This window comes from Dipodomys spectabilis, unplaced genomic scaffold (genome assembly GCF_019054845.1).
Source record: "Dipodomys spectabilis isolate Male_0828 unplaced genomic scaffold, ASM1905484v1 ptg000053l, whole genome shotgun sequence".
In the NCBI taxonomy this organism is placed as follows: Eukaryota; Metazoa; Chordata; class Mammalia; order Rodentia; family Heteromyidae; genus Dipodomys; species Dipodomys spectabilis.
This window is the reverse complement of record NW_024870730.1, coordinates 4,390,361-4,403,836: the sequence shown is the minus strand read 5'-3', so window position 1 is coordinate 4,403,836 and position 13,476 is coordinate 4,390,361.

Here is a 13,476-nt window from a genome sequence, read left to right as displayed (position 1 = left end):
ATGTGGACATGAGCTATTTTTCTAAGAGTTTGATATGTGGGTAGAGGTTCCTGGTTTGCAATGCGGTTACCTGAAGTAGGCCACACCATTCAAAAGGGCAAAAGGAACTTTGATTGTCAAAGTGAACATTCAAAATGACTTTTCTACTAACAAAAAAATGATTAAATATAATTCGTTATCTTCAAAGTGGGCCCTTTTGAAAAATTGTGATATTTCTACAAAAGATGACAATCTGCCAACACAGAATAACTTGTGAATGCAAATATTGCTCACTTCATTGTTCCTGATTTCCTTCAGAAGCTACATAATCTTACTTTCTAAAAAATGTAGCCTGCAAAGTTAATAGAATTCAAAAGGACTACCTTTCAATCTGAAAAAGTTATAAAGATGTTAGTTCCCTGAGTCTTTAAGGAAATCCAATTATAGGTCTCTTTTATTATTATTATTATTCAAGTAAAGACCAAAAGAGGAGCTTTTCTTCCCTTGGTGTCATTTGCTCAGCGGGAACTCACCTTGACATTGGAGCTGATTTTTCTGCATTTCTCATTAAGAAGTTATTGAGAGCTACCCAGAGCCAGACAAGAAACTCTGAGGAGCCACTGGCTGCACTTCCAATGCATACTTTTCACACTGGTTTATTTGGGGAATTTAGGGTCTAGGCTAAGTGTTGAAGGAACAAAATTTAAGGAGGAACTTACTTCTAGAGTTCTGCAAACTCAGAGTAACATTGGATGCTTTCTTAAATTTTACACCCTTAGCTTTTCACTCCTCCCTAGTCCTGGCTAAGGTAGATTTGGTTCTTTCTAGGTATTCCCCATCTTGAAAAGAGTAAATAAAAATAAAAATTTCAGAAACTGTTAAAATATTTACTGAGTTTCTTTGGAGACTTTCAAAGAACAGTGACGCAGAGAACTGAGTGAAGCAGCAGTGACTTATAAAGCCTTTCTGTAAATTATACAAAGAAGTTATCTAGTGAGAGATGCTTTGAAGTGTTTAGGACACAAATGTGTCTGGGATATTCATCTAGGCCCTTGGAGAGAGCTTCTTATTAGTTTTTTTTCCCCCAAATTAGTTGGTGTGGACGTGGATGTGAAGGCAGCAATGGTATCAATGCGCTGTTTCTACCGCAGACAGACTGGTTCACAAAAGGCCGTCAGAACTGTGGGTATTCCTCAGAGCAAAAAGGGAAAAACAAACAAAAAAGAAAAAAGAGGGAAAGAAAAAACAGAGAGAAATCCCAGCTATCCTGACTTTAAGCCCTTTATCCGAGTCACGGCACCATTTATGTTAGGTTTTTAAAAAGAGGTAACAAGTAAGAACAGCACCAGGCACGCATGTGGTATTCAGGTAAGGGGTAGGTTTATTCAGTAGACCTGCTGGGACCAGGCAAGGTTGGCACTCCACGTGGCTGAGAAAGGCCTGGGAAAGAGAAAGAGAAGGGAAAGAGAGAGGAAAGAGAGAGAGGAAAGAGCTAGAGCAGAGAGAAAGCAGAGAGAGCTAGAAAAGAACAGTGAGAGAGGGCAGAGAGAACTAGAAAAGAGCGAGAGAGCCGAGAGCAGGGAGAGCTAGAAAAGAACAGAGAGAGCTAGAAAAGAGCAGCAAGAGAGCTAGGTAGCAGAGAGAGCTAGAATAGAGCAGTGAGAGCTAGAAAAGAACAGAGAGAGAGTCTGGGCCTGGGCTAGGCCTTATGTAGGGTATGGGCGTAGAAAGGTGTGGCCACATCAAATTCAGATGTGACCTCAGCGGATGCAGATGTGACCTCTTCCAGGTGTCCCAGTTGCCTAGGTAATGCAGGTACTGGGTGGAGACTTTGCTGCAAGGAGGGTGGCATCTGCTAGCCATCCAGGAACGGACCTTACAGTTAATATATTGACATGACTGTAACAATTCTTTCAATAATGTCTCACCTCTTTCATCTTTTTATCACAATACTTGAATTCTTTTTCTATAGAGCGATCAATTTTTATTATAATAAACTTTGTATTAATTTTACAGTGATGCTGTTTATATAACTTAACAAGAGAGCTATGCCTTTAAGACCATTGTGTCTACTCTAGCTCAACCCTCAAAGAGTATACTCCTTAGAATCAGTTACAAAGAAGGAGGGGGTGGGGCAGCTGTTCTGGTACTCAAGAGACTGAAATCTGAAGACCATGGTCTGAAGGAAGCCCAAGCAGGAACATATGTGAGACTTGTATCTCCAATTAACCACCAAAAGGCTGGAGGTAGAGTTCTAGCTCAAGTGTTATAATGATGGCCTTGAGCAACAAAGATCAATGACAGCTCCTAGGCCCTGATTTCAAGCTTCAGAACCAGAAGAAAGAAAGAAAAAAGAGAAAGAAAGAAAGAAAGAAAGAAAGAAAGAAAGAAAGAAAGGAAGGAAGGAAGGAAGGAAGGAAGGAAGGAAGGAAGGAAGGAAGGAAGGAAGGAAGGAAGGAAAGAGAGGGGGAGGGAAGGAGGGGGAGGAAGAGAGGGGAGGGAAGAGAACGGAAGGGGAAGGAAGTGGTGGGGAAGGGGAGAGGAAGTGGTGGGGAAGGGGAGAGGAAGTGGTGGGGAAGGGGAGAGGAAGGGAAAGGAAGGGAAGAGAAGGGCAGTAAGTACCAAACTGAAGAAGATCAGGTCTTAGCAGAAAATCATTTGACCAGTAGGTATATATAATGCCTGTGTTCTTCAACCCATTGTATTTGAATAATATGATATTGATACGTGAAGGTTTAGGTTTGTGGAGTATGTACAAAGAAAAATCTAATTTTCTGCCTTTTCCCCAGAGGCTTTTTTATTTTATTTTGTTTTGTTTCTTGCTATATACCAATGTCCTAGTCCCCTCTCCTCAAGTATAACCAACCGAAAGAAGCAGCAGAAACTCTGATGCTTTTAACTAGGCAAACATACTTCCTTACTTAGACCCAGTAAAGAAGAAAACCTAGTTCTTAGAGAAAGTCATACCACAAAAGTACTTATCCTCTTTCCTCTTTGCTTTAGGACAGGACATGTCAGAATTCCCAATAGAAGCCAATCATAGTTGCTTATGCTTATTGTCCTATGAAGGGATTGAGTTCAGGAGGCTCATCCATCCAAAATAAAGTTCATGACACCCATCTCAACCATTGAAATTCTGAGCCTGATGGCTAATGCTTGTCATCTCTACTACATAGGTAGCGTAACTAGAAAAATCATGTTCCAGGCAAACTTAGACATAAGTGTAGATTCCCCTCAAAAAATAACTAAAGCAAAAATGGCTGGTAACATTATTCAAGTGGTAAAGTACCTGTCTGGTAAGCACAAGACCCTGACTTTAAACCTCAGTACCACATTAAAAAAAAAAATCAAGAAGAGTTCCAATAGGCTCACCATCCATAAATCAGAGTATGTGTTTCTCTGTAATGAACTAATTTACCATCTTGTACAAGACCAAGAGATCTAACGCCTACATCAATGAACTAATCATTTTAACAAAGAAATCTCTAACAAGTCCAACAGATTATTTCTTGTTTTTTTTAATAGCAATAAACAGAGTTTTCTGGTAGATTGACAATTCTCCTCCAAGTTGAGAGACAAGTTTTCTCCATTGTAGAGTTGAGCCATCTCCTAGGGATGCTGAGTTCCCTGTGTCTAGTTAAAAGGAAAAACAGAGACTGATTAAGGCATCTTCTATTACTAACATTAAGCCAAAAAATAATACATGTAACTTCCGATGTGAGTCTACCTCTAAAAATAGTCACATGATCCTACATAGAGGCCAGATAGTTGGTCATGATGATAATTATTGGATCACCACTTTCCGGTAACATTCTGTGATTAAGAAATCAAAATTTTAGTGAACATCTTAAAGTTAATGAACCTCTTCTTACAAAGTGTTCAACTGGATATAGAAATTTCCAGAGGCCCATGATATGTACTGATTTCATTTTTTATTTTGTAGCAGATTCTCTTCATGACATAGTTGTACCATGCCTATGCTATAATTTATTGAAGTTTCCTAAAATTCTCCACTCTTTGAAAGTTCAGAATGCTCTTTAGTTTAACAGAGACATGGTGTACTAAATTTTTTCCAGTATTCCAAGATTTACTGAACTTACCAAGGAGCTCATTTCCCAGAGAAAATATAAAAGTTTGATGATGAAAGCATCAGTTCACTGACGAGACATTTATTTCTTATTATAAATATATTTTTAAGATACTATACAAAAGGGTTACACTTACCTGAGTAAAGTAATGAGTACATTTCCTTTCAACTGTTGTTACCTCCTCCTTAGTTTTCCCCCTACCATCCCTTCCTCCCACCTCCACAACTCCTCCCTCCCCACCCCCACTTCCGAAGTTGTAAAGTTCGTTTTCAGCATAGTATCTTGTACATCTCATTGTTACAATGGGTCAACCAGTATCCTTATTTCAGCATTTTGTTATTTCTCTTCCCCTGCCCAAATTAGAATGATGTTTATACAAGACACAGGGCACCAGAATCAAATACAGTGAAAACAGGGGTTATACCATGAGGGAAGAACATACAACAGAAACAAAAAATCACACTGTACATTATAAGTACATTAGTGTTTCTCTGGTGCTTTTTTTGGAGGGGGAATGAGGGTGATCCTGCATTTTCTTATATCTTCTTCTTCTTCTTTTACTTTTATAAATGCCCTAGGTTTGAGCACTGTGTGGAACATTCAGATCTTGAGAAGAAAGGCAAAAGTTTCCATTGAAAAGTCTATATGGTCTGTCTGCTTATTGGATTGATAAGTCCACAAAGTGTCAGAGCTAGCAAGAACTTTGGACTCATTCCAATCCCAAACCCCTCATTTTACAGCTGGGTAAATATGCTAGAAAACATCATTGAATATATTGTAGTCTTGAACTCTTTTGTCAAATGGCAACTCCTTTATACAACTATTTCAAGATAATAATAAAAAATATTTTTAGGGCTGGGAAGATGGCTCAGTGGTAGAGCGCTTGCCTTGCATGCATGAGGCCCTAGGTTCAATTCCTCAGCACCACATAAGCAGAAGAAAAAAAGAAAAGTCGGAAGTGGCGCTGTGGCTCCAGTGGTAGAGCACTAGCCTTGAGCTGAAGAGCTGAGGGACAGCGCCCAGGCCCAGAGTTCAGGCCCCACGACCAGACCCCCCCTAAATATATATATGTTTTTAAGAGAAAGCATTCTTTTTTTGGGGGGGGGGGGTCCGGTCGTGGGGCCTACACTCTGGGCCTGGGCGCTGTCCCTCAGCTCTTCAGCTTAAGGCTAGCGCTCTACCACTTGAGCCACAGCGCCACTCCCGGCTTTTTTCTTTTTGCTTATGTGGTGCTGAGGAATCGAACCCAAGGCCTCATGCATGCAAGGCAAGCGCTCTACCACTGAGCCACCTTCCCAGCCCTGAGAAAGCACTCAGTCACTTCTTCAAATGAATCTTTCCCTTTGCTTTCCAGCCCCATATCATTTTTTTAGCCATTGTAGGTGCCAGATCATTACCTGAGCTGGCTTCCCTGTCACACAAATACCCTTGTCTGTGTTTGCTTGTGAAGGCAAAGAACTTTTGTTATCCAAGCAATTTCTCAAGTAATGCAGTGGGTGCTGTGTGTCCCTCCTCAATATTATGCATGAAAGACATCTCTTGATATTTACTATTTAACACATGACATTGTTCTTTAACAGAAATTAAATAAAGTTCTCAGTGTGCCTCTCCCTCTCTCCCCCTCTACTCCTTCTCTTCTTCCACTCTTGTTCTTTTCTCTCTCCCCCTCCTTGCTTCCTACATCTTTGTTTTCCTCCCTACTTCTCACTCTTTCAATGGAAGCTATCAAAGAAATGCCAACATGATATCCTTGCCTTCATAGTTAATTCCTACCAGAAACTGGAAGTGTAGCTCATCCTAAAAGATTTATTTTCCCTTATCTCTCTCCAAAATCTCATTGACCTTCCAGAAAGATAATCACAGAGCCTATTTGTTTCTAAAAGTTAAAGAGACTCATAGTAGGAAGATTCAGCCAAAATATATCTTTATTTTATGTTTTGAAAGACTGAAAGTTGAGTCCAAGTTTCTCATTCCTAGGATGTCCAACTACTTTGCAATAGAACATAATTTATTAAATGTGTTCACAGTCTATTTTTTCTCACTGTAGTCTGCACTGTCACTGAAACACAATATGTCACTATCAGAATGGTAGATGGCAGCATCTCTGAGAATCTTCCTGGTCTCCTGTATCCCTTCATACACACAAGGAGTCCTTTTCTTCATAGTTACATAAGGACATTATTTCCATCCACCTGCACCTTTATCACCATGGATTGTTCTAGTATATTACACTCTTTCAGATCATGAAAGTAGAGACTAACCTTAGCACGTGGTGAAATGTGGAAGGTTTAAAATAACCATTGGTCACATGACCACATGGGAATTCCTTGACATGGCATAGCGTACAGTTATGCAAATAATTATGGACTTCTAAACCTCACATGTGAAAAACAAGGTAGACAATAGAAATACTTTTTAATTGAAGCAAACAGTAAATTTGTAATCATTGTTTTGGCTATTGATGATCACTGAGCCTTTAAGTATTGCCTTTAAGACTAATATTTGTTTATTCAACAAGAATTTATGAAATGCCTACTGCTTGCTAAGAACTCTAACTAGGAGAGAAAATGTGAACAGTTTCATTAATGGATGAAAATCAAGTAACTTTAAGTTCTTTATCCATTGATCTGTAAAATCTCCCTCTTTTTCTATTTTTTATTATCTTTAGGTAATTCCACAAAATGATTTCACTCAACATGTCAATTCCTGAATACCATGCATCTTGATCAATGTCAACCCTTCAACCATTCTCCCCCATCTCTCCCAACCCTACACATCCCCACATCCCCTCAATTTATCTAGTTCCATGTTCACATATGTACTTTGAATATTCCGACTGCCTTTGCCCATCCTGATCCTCTCTGCATTCATTTGCTGCCCCTGACTTGACATCAGTCCTCCATCAACATATGTTCCAGCTTCCTGGTATTTATTTTGTTAAACTGTAAATTAGTTATTCAAAGGAGTTACACAATTTGAATCCTCTTCTGTATATATAATGCTTTAGTTACCATATTTCTATGCATATGCATATGACCCTGTCTATGCCTAATATATACTTATAATTTAGGTCAAACTTCCACAAGACAGAAAATATGCATCCTTTGTCTCCCTGAGCCTGACTTACTTCACCTAACAATTTTTACAGGTCCATTCACTCCCCTGCAAATGATGTGATATTTCTCTTCCTGATAGATGATCATAAAAGATCTCTCTCGTGTTCCCAAAAGAGTCTGGTCTACTCTTTCCCTTTAAAATACTTCTTCAGAATAATAAGTTTCTAATGCTAATCTGAGGCTTACCATGTGCCAGTCTCTGTCCCAAGAATTTTATATGAATTATCATTTACAATCCTCATACCCACCCATTATGAAGATGAGGAACTAAAGATACAGAAGTCAAGTCATTTTGCTCTAAGCCACACAATACAAAGCTAAGCTTCAGCCCAGGCCATTGATCACACTACCATAACACTACCATACCCCACACTTAGTTTCCCAGCATCCTTCCTGTCACTTCTTTCTGTTCTTATTTATCCTCTCCACCCTTCAGTGCCCCCTTTTTTTCCTCCCCATCTCATGTATCCTCCCTTAGACAGTTCTCCTTTTGCCTCTGTGTCCCATGACCATTACTGTCACTATCAGCATTTTAGGTCAATACTCCAGAAATAAGGAAGAACGTGTGGTATCTGGCTTTTGCAGCTTACCTTATGCTGCTCAATATGTTCCATCTAGTTTCCTGAAAATGACATAATTTCATTTTTCTTTATAGCTGAGTAATAATGGATTATACAAACACATATGCATATACATGCATGCTAAATTATTTTTTATTTATTTATCCATTTGTTGATTATTAGGCACCTTAGCTGATTCCACAGTTTGGCTATTGTGAACAGAGCTGTAATAAACATGAGTATGCTATTACCTAATTTGTTTTGCATGTTGATTTACTCTCCTATGGATAGATGCCCAAAAGTGATATAGTAGGGTCAGGAGATAGAGCTCCATCTTTAGTTTCTTTCAGAAAATCCCATACTGATTTTTATCACAGGTATACCAGCTTATATGCCTACCAACAGCATGCAAGCCTTCCTTTCTACCCCCTCCCTAGATTTGCCAGCCTCTGTTGTTTGTTTTCTTGACGTTTGCCATCCTGACTGAGGTGAGATGGATGGAATCTTGGGGTAGTTTGATTTGCATTTCCTTTATGGCTAAGGATGGTGAACGATTTTTCATATGCTTATTAGCCATTTGTATTTCTTCTTCTGAGAATTGTTCCATTTGTTTCCTCATTGATAAATTTAATTTCTATAGAGGACAGTGTTCTCCACATCAGGCCTCTGTGTAGCCTGGCTCAGTGTCAAAAGCTAGCTTTTCTAAATTTTCTAGCTTTTTTAATTTTTCCTGTTATATCTCACTTACCACTCAGTGCTCAGCTATTCTGAGGTCTCTCACCATCCTGGGTGCTGAGTGTCTAGAACCACTTCACCTGGTATTAAACTCCTGCTCCATAGCTGAAAAAGGAATACAAACACTAATACAGGATTCCGGCAGAAAGAAAGCAAGGCAGTTCTATAGAGCATGGGCTTATTGGGCCCATACGAAGTCCCTGATGTTACAGTAACCTTCAAGGCCTGTAAATGAATAGCCTCCTCATTCTGAAGAAATGAAACACCTCCAGCAGAGAAGTGGATGTTTCACTTGACTCCGAAGTCTCCCTTTCGACCACAGACCATTGACTTACAGGCTCCGGATGAAACTTTCTCCGCCGTGCCTCATCAAAGGGACTCCTGCTACTGTGCAAAGAGGCTTTGAGGCTTGAAGAGGAGAAAGCACATAAAGCCAGGAGCTGAGGGAGTCTCAAAGGACACCTCTCCCAACAAAAAGCAAAAGAACACAAGTATAAAAGCCCCGTGATTTCTCTAACAGTACGCAAAAAAAAAGAAAAAAAATACACACACAGGTTGCCAGTTTGTCATCTCATAAATATTTTCCCCACTGACTCTGAAGCCATCATGAGCTGAACCAAATCTGAATTAAAAGAAACTTCAAAGGAAGCTTAATAGTTGGTCACAAGGGGTAAATTTCCCTGTACTGAAAAAGGGAAGGTTCCCCAGAGGGTGCTAAGTGGTAGAGTCCCATCAGTAGCTTAATATAGTAGAAAATCATAACTCTTCACAGGCCAGAGCTGGAAGCCAAAGCCACCTTCACCAACTTGCTCAAAGTCGCAGTAAAACAAGAATGCAAACCCACAGCTGTCATCTCTCCTGACTGATTTACTGACGTCGCATTGCTGCTCTCTTCTTAATACTTTCCTTCCCCCTTCTCCCTGCCCCTCCTCAGACAGTACACAAAGGACAGGGACGCACTCACCCCTGATGTTTAGATAATTCTCCCTAGAGTTGCTGAACTTCTGAACAGTCACCTTCTCAGAGATGACATCAAGACAGGTGAGAGGAAAACATTTGACTTTTTCAGATCTTGGCTCATTGTCCAAGCTGCCTATGTGCCTGAGGACACTTCAAGAAGAACCACATCCCCAGAGGAGGATTGTCCACACTCTTCCCATTAACTGGGGATACATGTCCCACAAGGGGGAAATGTATGCATGCATTTAATGAACATTTCAATAGAGGTATGTACCAGCCTTCAAACTATCTTACAGCTATAACTTTCATCAGAGTAACAACTCCTTATATCATCAAGGACACTAGGACAGAAATAAATGTACTGACTTGCCTTGAGACGCATGGATGGCTAAGTGACAGAGCCAGGCACCAACCCAGATTCAGGCTCCTGAATCCAAGTTCTTTACCACCTTGCTTGCTGTCTGTTTACTAATGCTCTAGTTTCTATGCAAACAAAGTTCGTGTCCTCTACATGTAAGACCATCCTCTAAGGATAACATGCTTAACAAACCTGCCAAGTTACCATCACTTCAATATTCACCCCACAAGCTAGCTGAGAATAGTAGGGAAAAGGAGGAAGAATAGGAGGTGGAGGACCACGGAGACCATGCTCCTGTTGGCAATGATCTGGGTACATTTGTTTTCCTTTGCCATTTTTCCAGTTGCCATCAGGAAAGCAGGGAGCTCCCTCATTCATCTGTTGCTTGGGGGTGAGAACAGTGACCTCTTCCTTTTGCAGGCACCCCGGATTCCTTTATGACCCCACTGGTTATTGCTTGGTCTCCCTACTTCTGAAATGTCTCTGGACACTGTGTTATTATGTAGACTCAGGCAAAAGACAGACGGTTGTGTGTGTGTGTGTGTGTGTGTGTGTGTGTGAAGCAGTGATGAAGCTGGCACCGGGTCTGCGGTGTCTGTGGTAGTTTATTACTACTGCCAGCAGAAGAGAAATCTGATCCTGGCAGATGCAGCCTGCTGTGAATCAATATTTTACAGGTAGTATACTTTGAAGAGATGACATCAAGACAGAATCAAAAGAGAAGAGGGAGGGAGGGAGGGGGAGAGAAGAGAAGAGCACAAGTGTGAGCAGAGAATTCATCCTGACATTCTTTGACAGTCCTTCCCATTCAAAAGTGAGGGGAACAAGCCCGGGCAAGGAAAACTGACACTGACGCTGCAGAGGACAGACTCCGTGACAAAAGCCATTACTCCCCCACTCGCCCTCAGCACACACCGGCTCTCACAAAAAGGAAAATGTCGCTGTGATACCCTTTTGGACCAAAGGAAGATTGTTCAGAGCCACAGGCTGAGAAAATACCCACCGACACACACTAACCTGACTCACCAAGCAGACAGCAGAGGAAGCACTAAATAGAGAGATGAGCCTCAGCCCTCACTGCCTTTCTTGACTGCTGCCTTTCCTGATGTCCTGTAGGGGAAATTCTGGGAAATGCTTGGACATTCTACCCAGGGGAACAGAAGTATAGGGTGGGTGGAAAGAGCTTGCCAGGGCTCTTAGATCCCGATGGACTGAGCTGATGGGCTGGGCTCGCAGAGAGCTCTCCCTTGGCTGCTGTGTCTTGCCTCCAGCATGCCTGCAGGCACGGCGCACTGATGACACCAGACAAGGTGGAGAGGACGGCAGTTCTGCCAGGAGACACAGGAGCTGTATTTACCAGTGGCCTAGAATAGTGGAGTGTGGTTCTCAGGAGGGTGAGAATTAATTAAACTCCAATCAAGCTTCTTCCCTGGGTAAGACACTTTCCTAACACTAGGAAAAGATAATGGGGGTGTGAGGAAGATGCAGAGTCACCGGCAGTGCCTGCTTTTAAAGAGGAATTGTAACTCATATATATCCTATTCCATCACCAAAAAGACTGGTGAATGCCCAAGACGCATGTCAATAATGTGGTGTCAGAGTTTTTAAAAAACACAGTAAGTAAACAAACAAAAAAGAGGCCTTTAGTAGTCAACAGTTACAAGCTTTTAAGATCTGAAAGGAATCTTGGTCTATGAGATGAGGGAAGATTTGAGCCAGTCTCTTGACATTTTCCAGGACAACAAACATAGATTAGATCTGGCATTGGCAAGAAGGGATGGGTTTTGACAGAAAAACAGGCAAAAGGCATCCAATAGAAGAAATTGCCTAAGTCAGCATTTCTCAAATTGTGCTCTAAGAAAACAGGGCATACACTAGACATGTTATATGAAATAGTTTATCAAGGGGGAAAAAGAGGCTTTGGAACCCTAAATTTACCTGGGGATAAAAATTAACACAGGTGTATTTGTTTATTTTATTGAATGTCCTAGGAAGACAACAGGTAAACACAGAATGGTTGTGGGGTTTTTTTTTCCTTTCCTTTTGTTTGTTTGTGTTTTGATGTCAGTCCTAGGGCTGGAACTCAGGGCCTGAGTGCTAGCGTTGAGTTTTTCTATGCTCAAGGCTAGCACTCTACCACTTGAGCCACAGCTCCACTTCTGGCTTTTTCTGGTGGTTAATTGGAGATAAGAGTCTTACAGACTTTCCTGCCCAGAATGGCTTTGAACCACAATCCTCAGATGTCAGCCTCCTGAGTAGCTAGGATTACAGGTATGAGCCACCAGCCCTGGCAACAGTTACATTTTTAAAAGGTAAATCCATCATTTCACATCCTTGCTTAAAACTCTTACAGTTTTCTGTTGCCTTTAGAATTAAACCCCATATCTTTAAGATAGTTTCCTTGTGTCTCCTCTAGTAAGTGAACTTGTCCTTATGATGCTGTCACCTGACCTCTGCCTCTCAGAAGTCCCAACAACTCATCATCTGAATTCCATATTCACTGTTGATGTCCCTGCTGACCTTCTCGTTGGCTTTCTCTCACCAACCTAGGCTCACCTGACACATTACTCTTCCTAAATTACTCTTCCTCCAGGCATTCTATTCCCTAGTGAGCAGGAGTTAGAAAATAGAAGGGAGATGGAGAGATCATCCAAGAGGACCAATAATCTTAGAGAACACTTCAGAAAAGAAATTGATGGTTAAAAAATTAAATATCCTAAGTCATCGGAAAGATAAGAAGCAGAATAGAGCCACAGTTCTATAGTGAGATGTCGTTCCTGCAAATTTCCTACTGAGATGGGAAGGACAAAGCTGGGAGGAAGGATGGAAAATAGACCTCAGGTGTCCCACGTTGTCTGTGAGAAAGAGTCAGGTCCTCTTGCCTCTCAAATACAGATTCATATTCAATAAAATGCAAATTTTAAAAAAATCTTTGAAATGACCTCATGCTTGGATGTCATGGCAATACCGAATTGCTATTGACGTTTTTAAACCCTTCCTCTAAATATCTGACCTTAACTTCCGTGTGGCCCTACATCGAACAGCTCATGGAGGGGCAGCCATTGGTGGCCATGTTGAAACAGATTGACTATGCACTGCCCTGTCCAATGTAGCAGCCAGAGCCATGCATGGTTATGGGACTTAGCTAGACTGGACTGAAATATGCTCCAGATTCCAAAGATTCCATTTAGGAAAAATAAATAAATATTTCATCAATATCCTTGCATTGATTCAATGTTGAGATGATCATATTTTCCATATATTGTGTAAATATAGCAAATGACTAAAACCAGCTTCATGTTTTTCTTCATGTTACTACTGGATGATTTCATCCTATGTGGATGAAATCATATTCTATCTTAATTGGATAGCCCAGTTCTAAGTGGCAAAATAAGAACTAAGCATCTTTCAACCTTCATCCCTAGGGTCTATACCAAGTATTTGTGGGGGGGGTCCCCTAAAATCCAATCACAATGTCATCCTTGTTTTATCTTTTACTTTCCTAAGAATATTTGTTTCCAGGCTGAGCTACATTGAATTGAATATCCAGTTAGGAGGATGAGAGGACAGCTATTAAAATAAGGGAGAAGGCTTATTTTTATTCCAAACATAAAGAACAAAATGAGAAGGAATAGGAAACTATAGCAGGCTGGGGAAGAAAGAGAAGATGGGTCACTGGA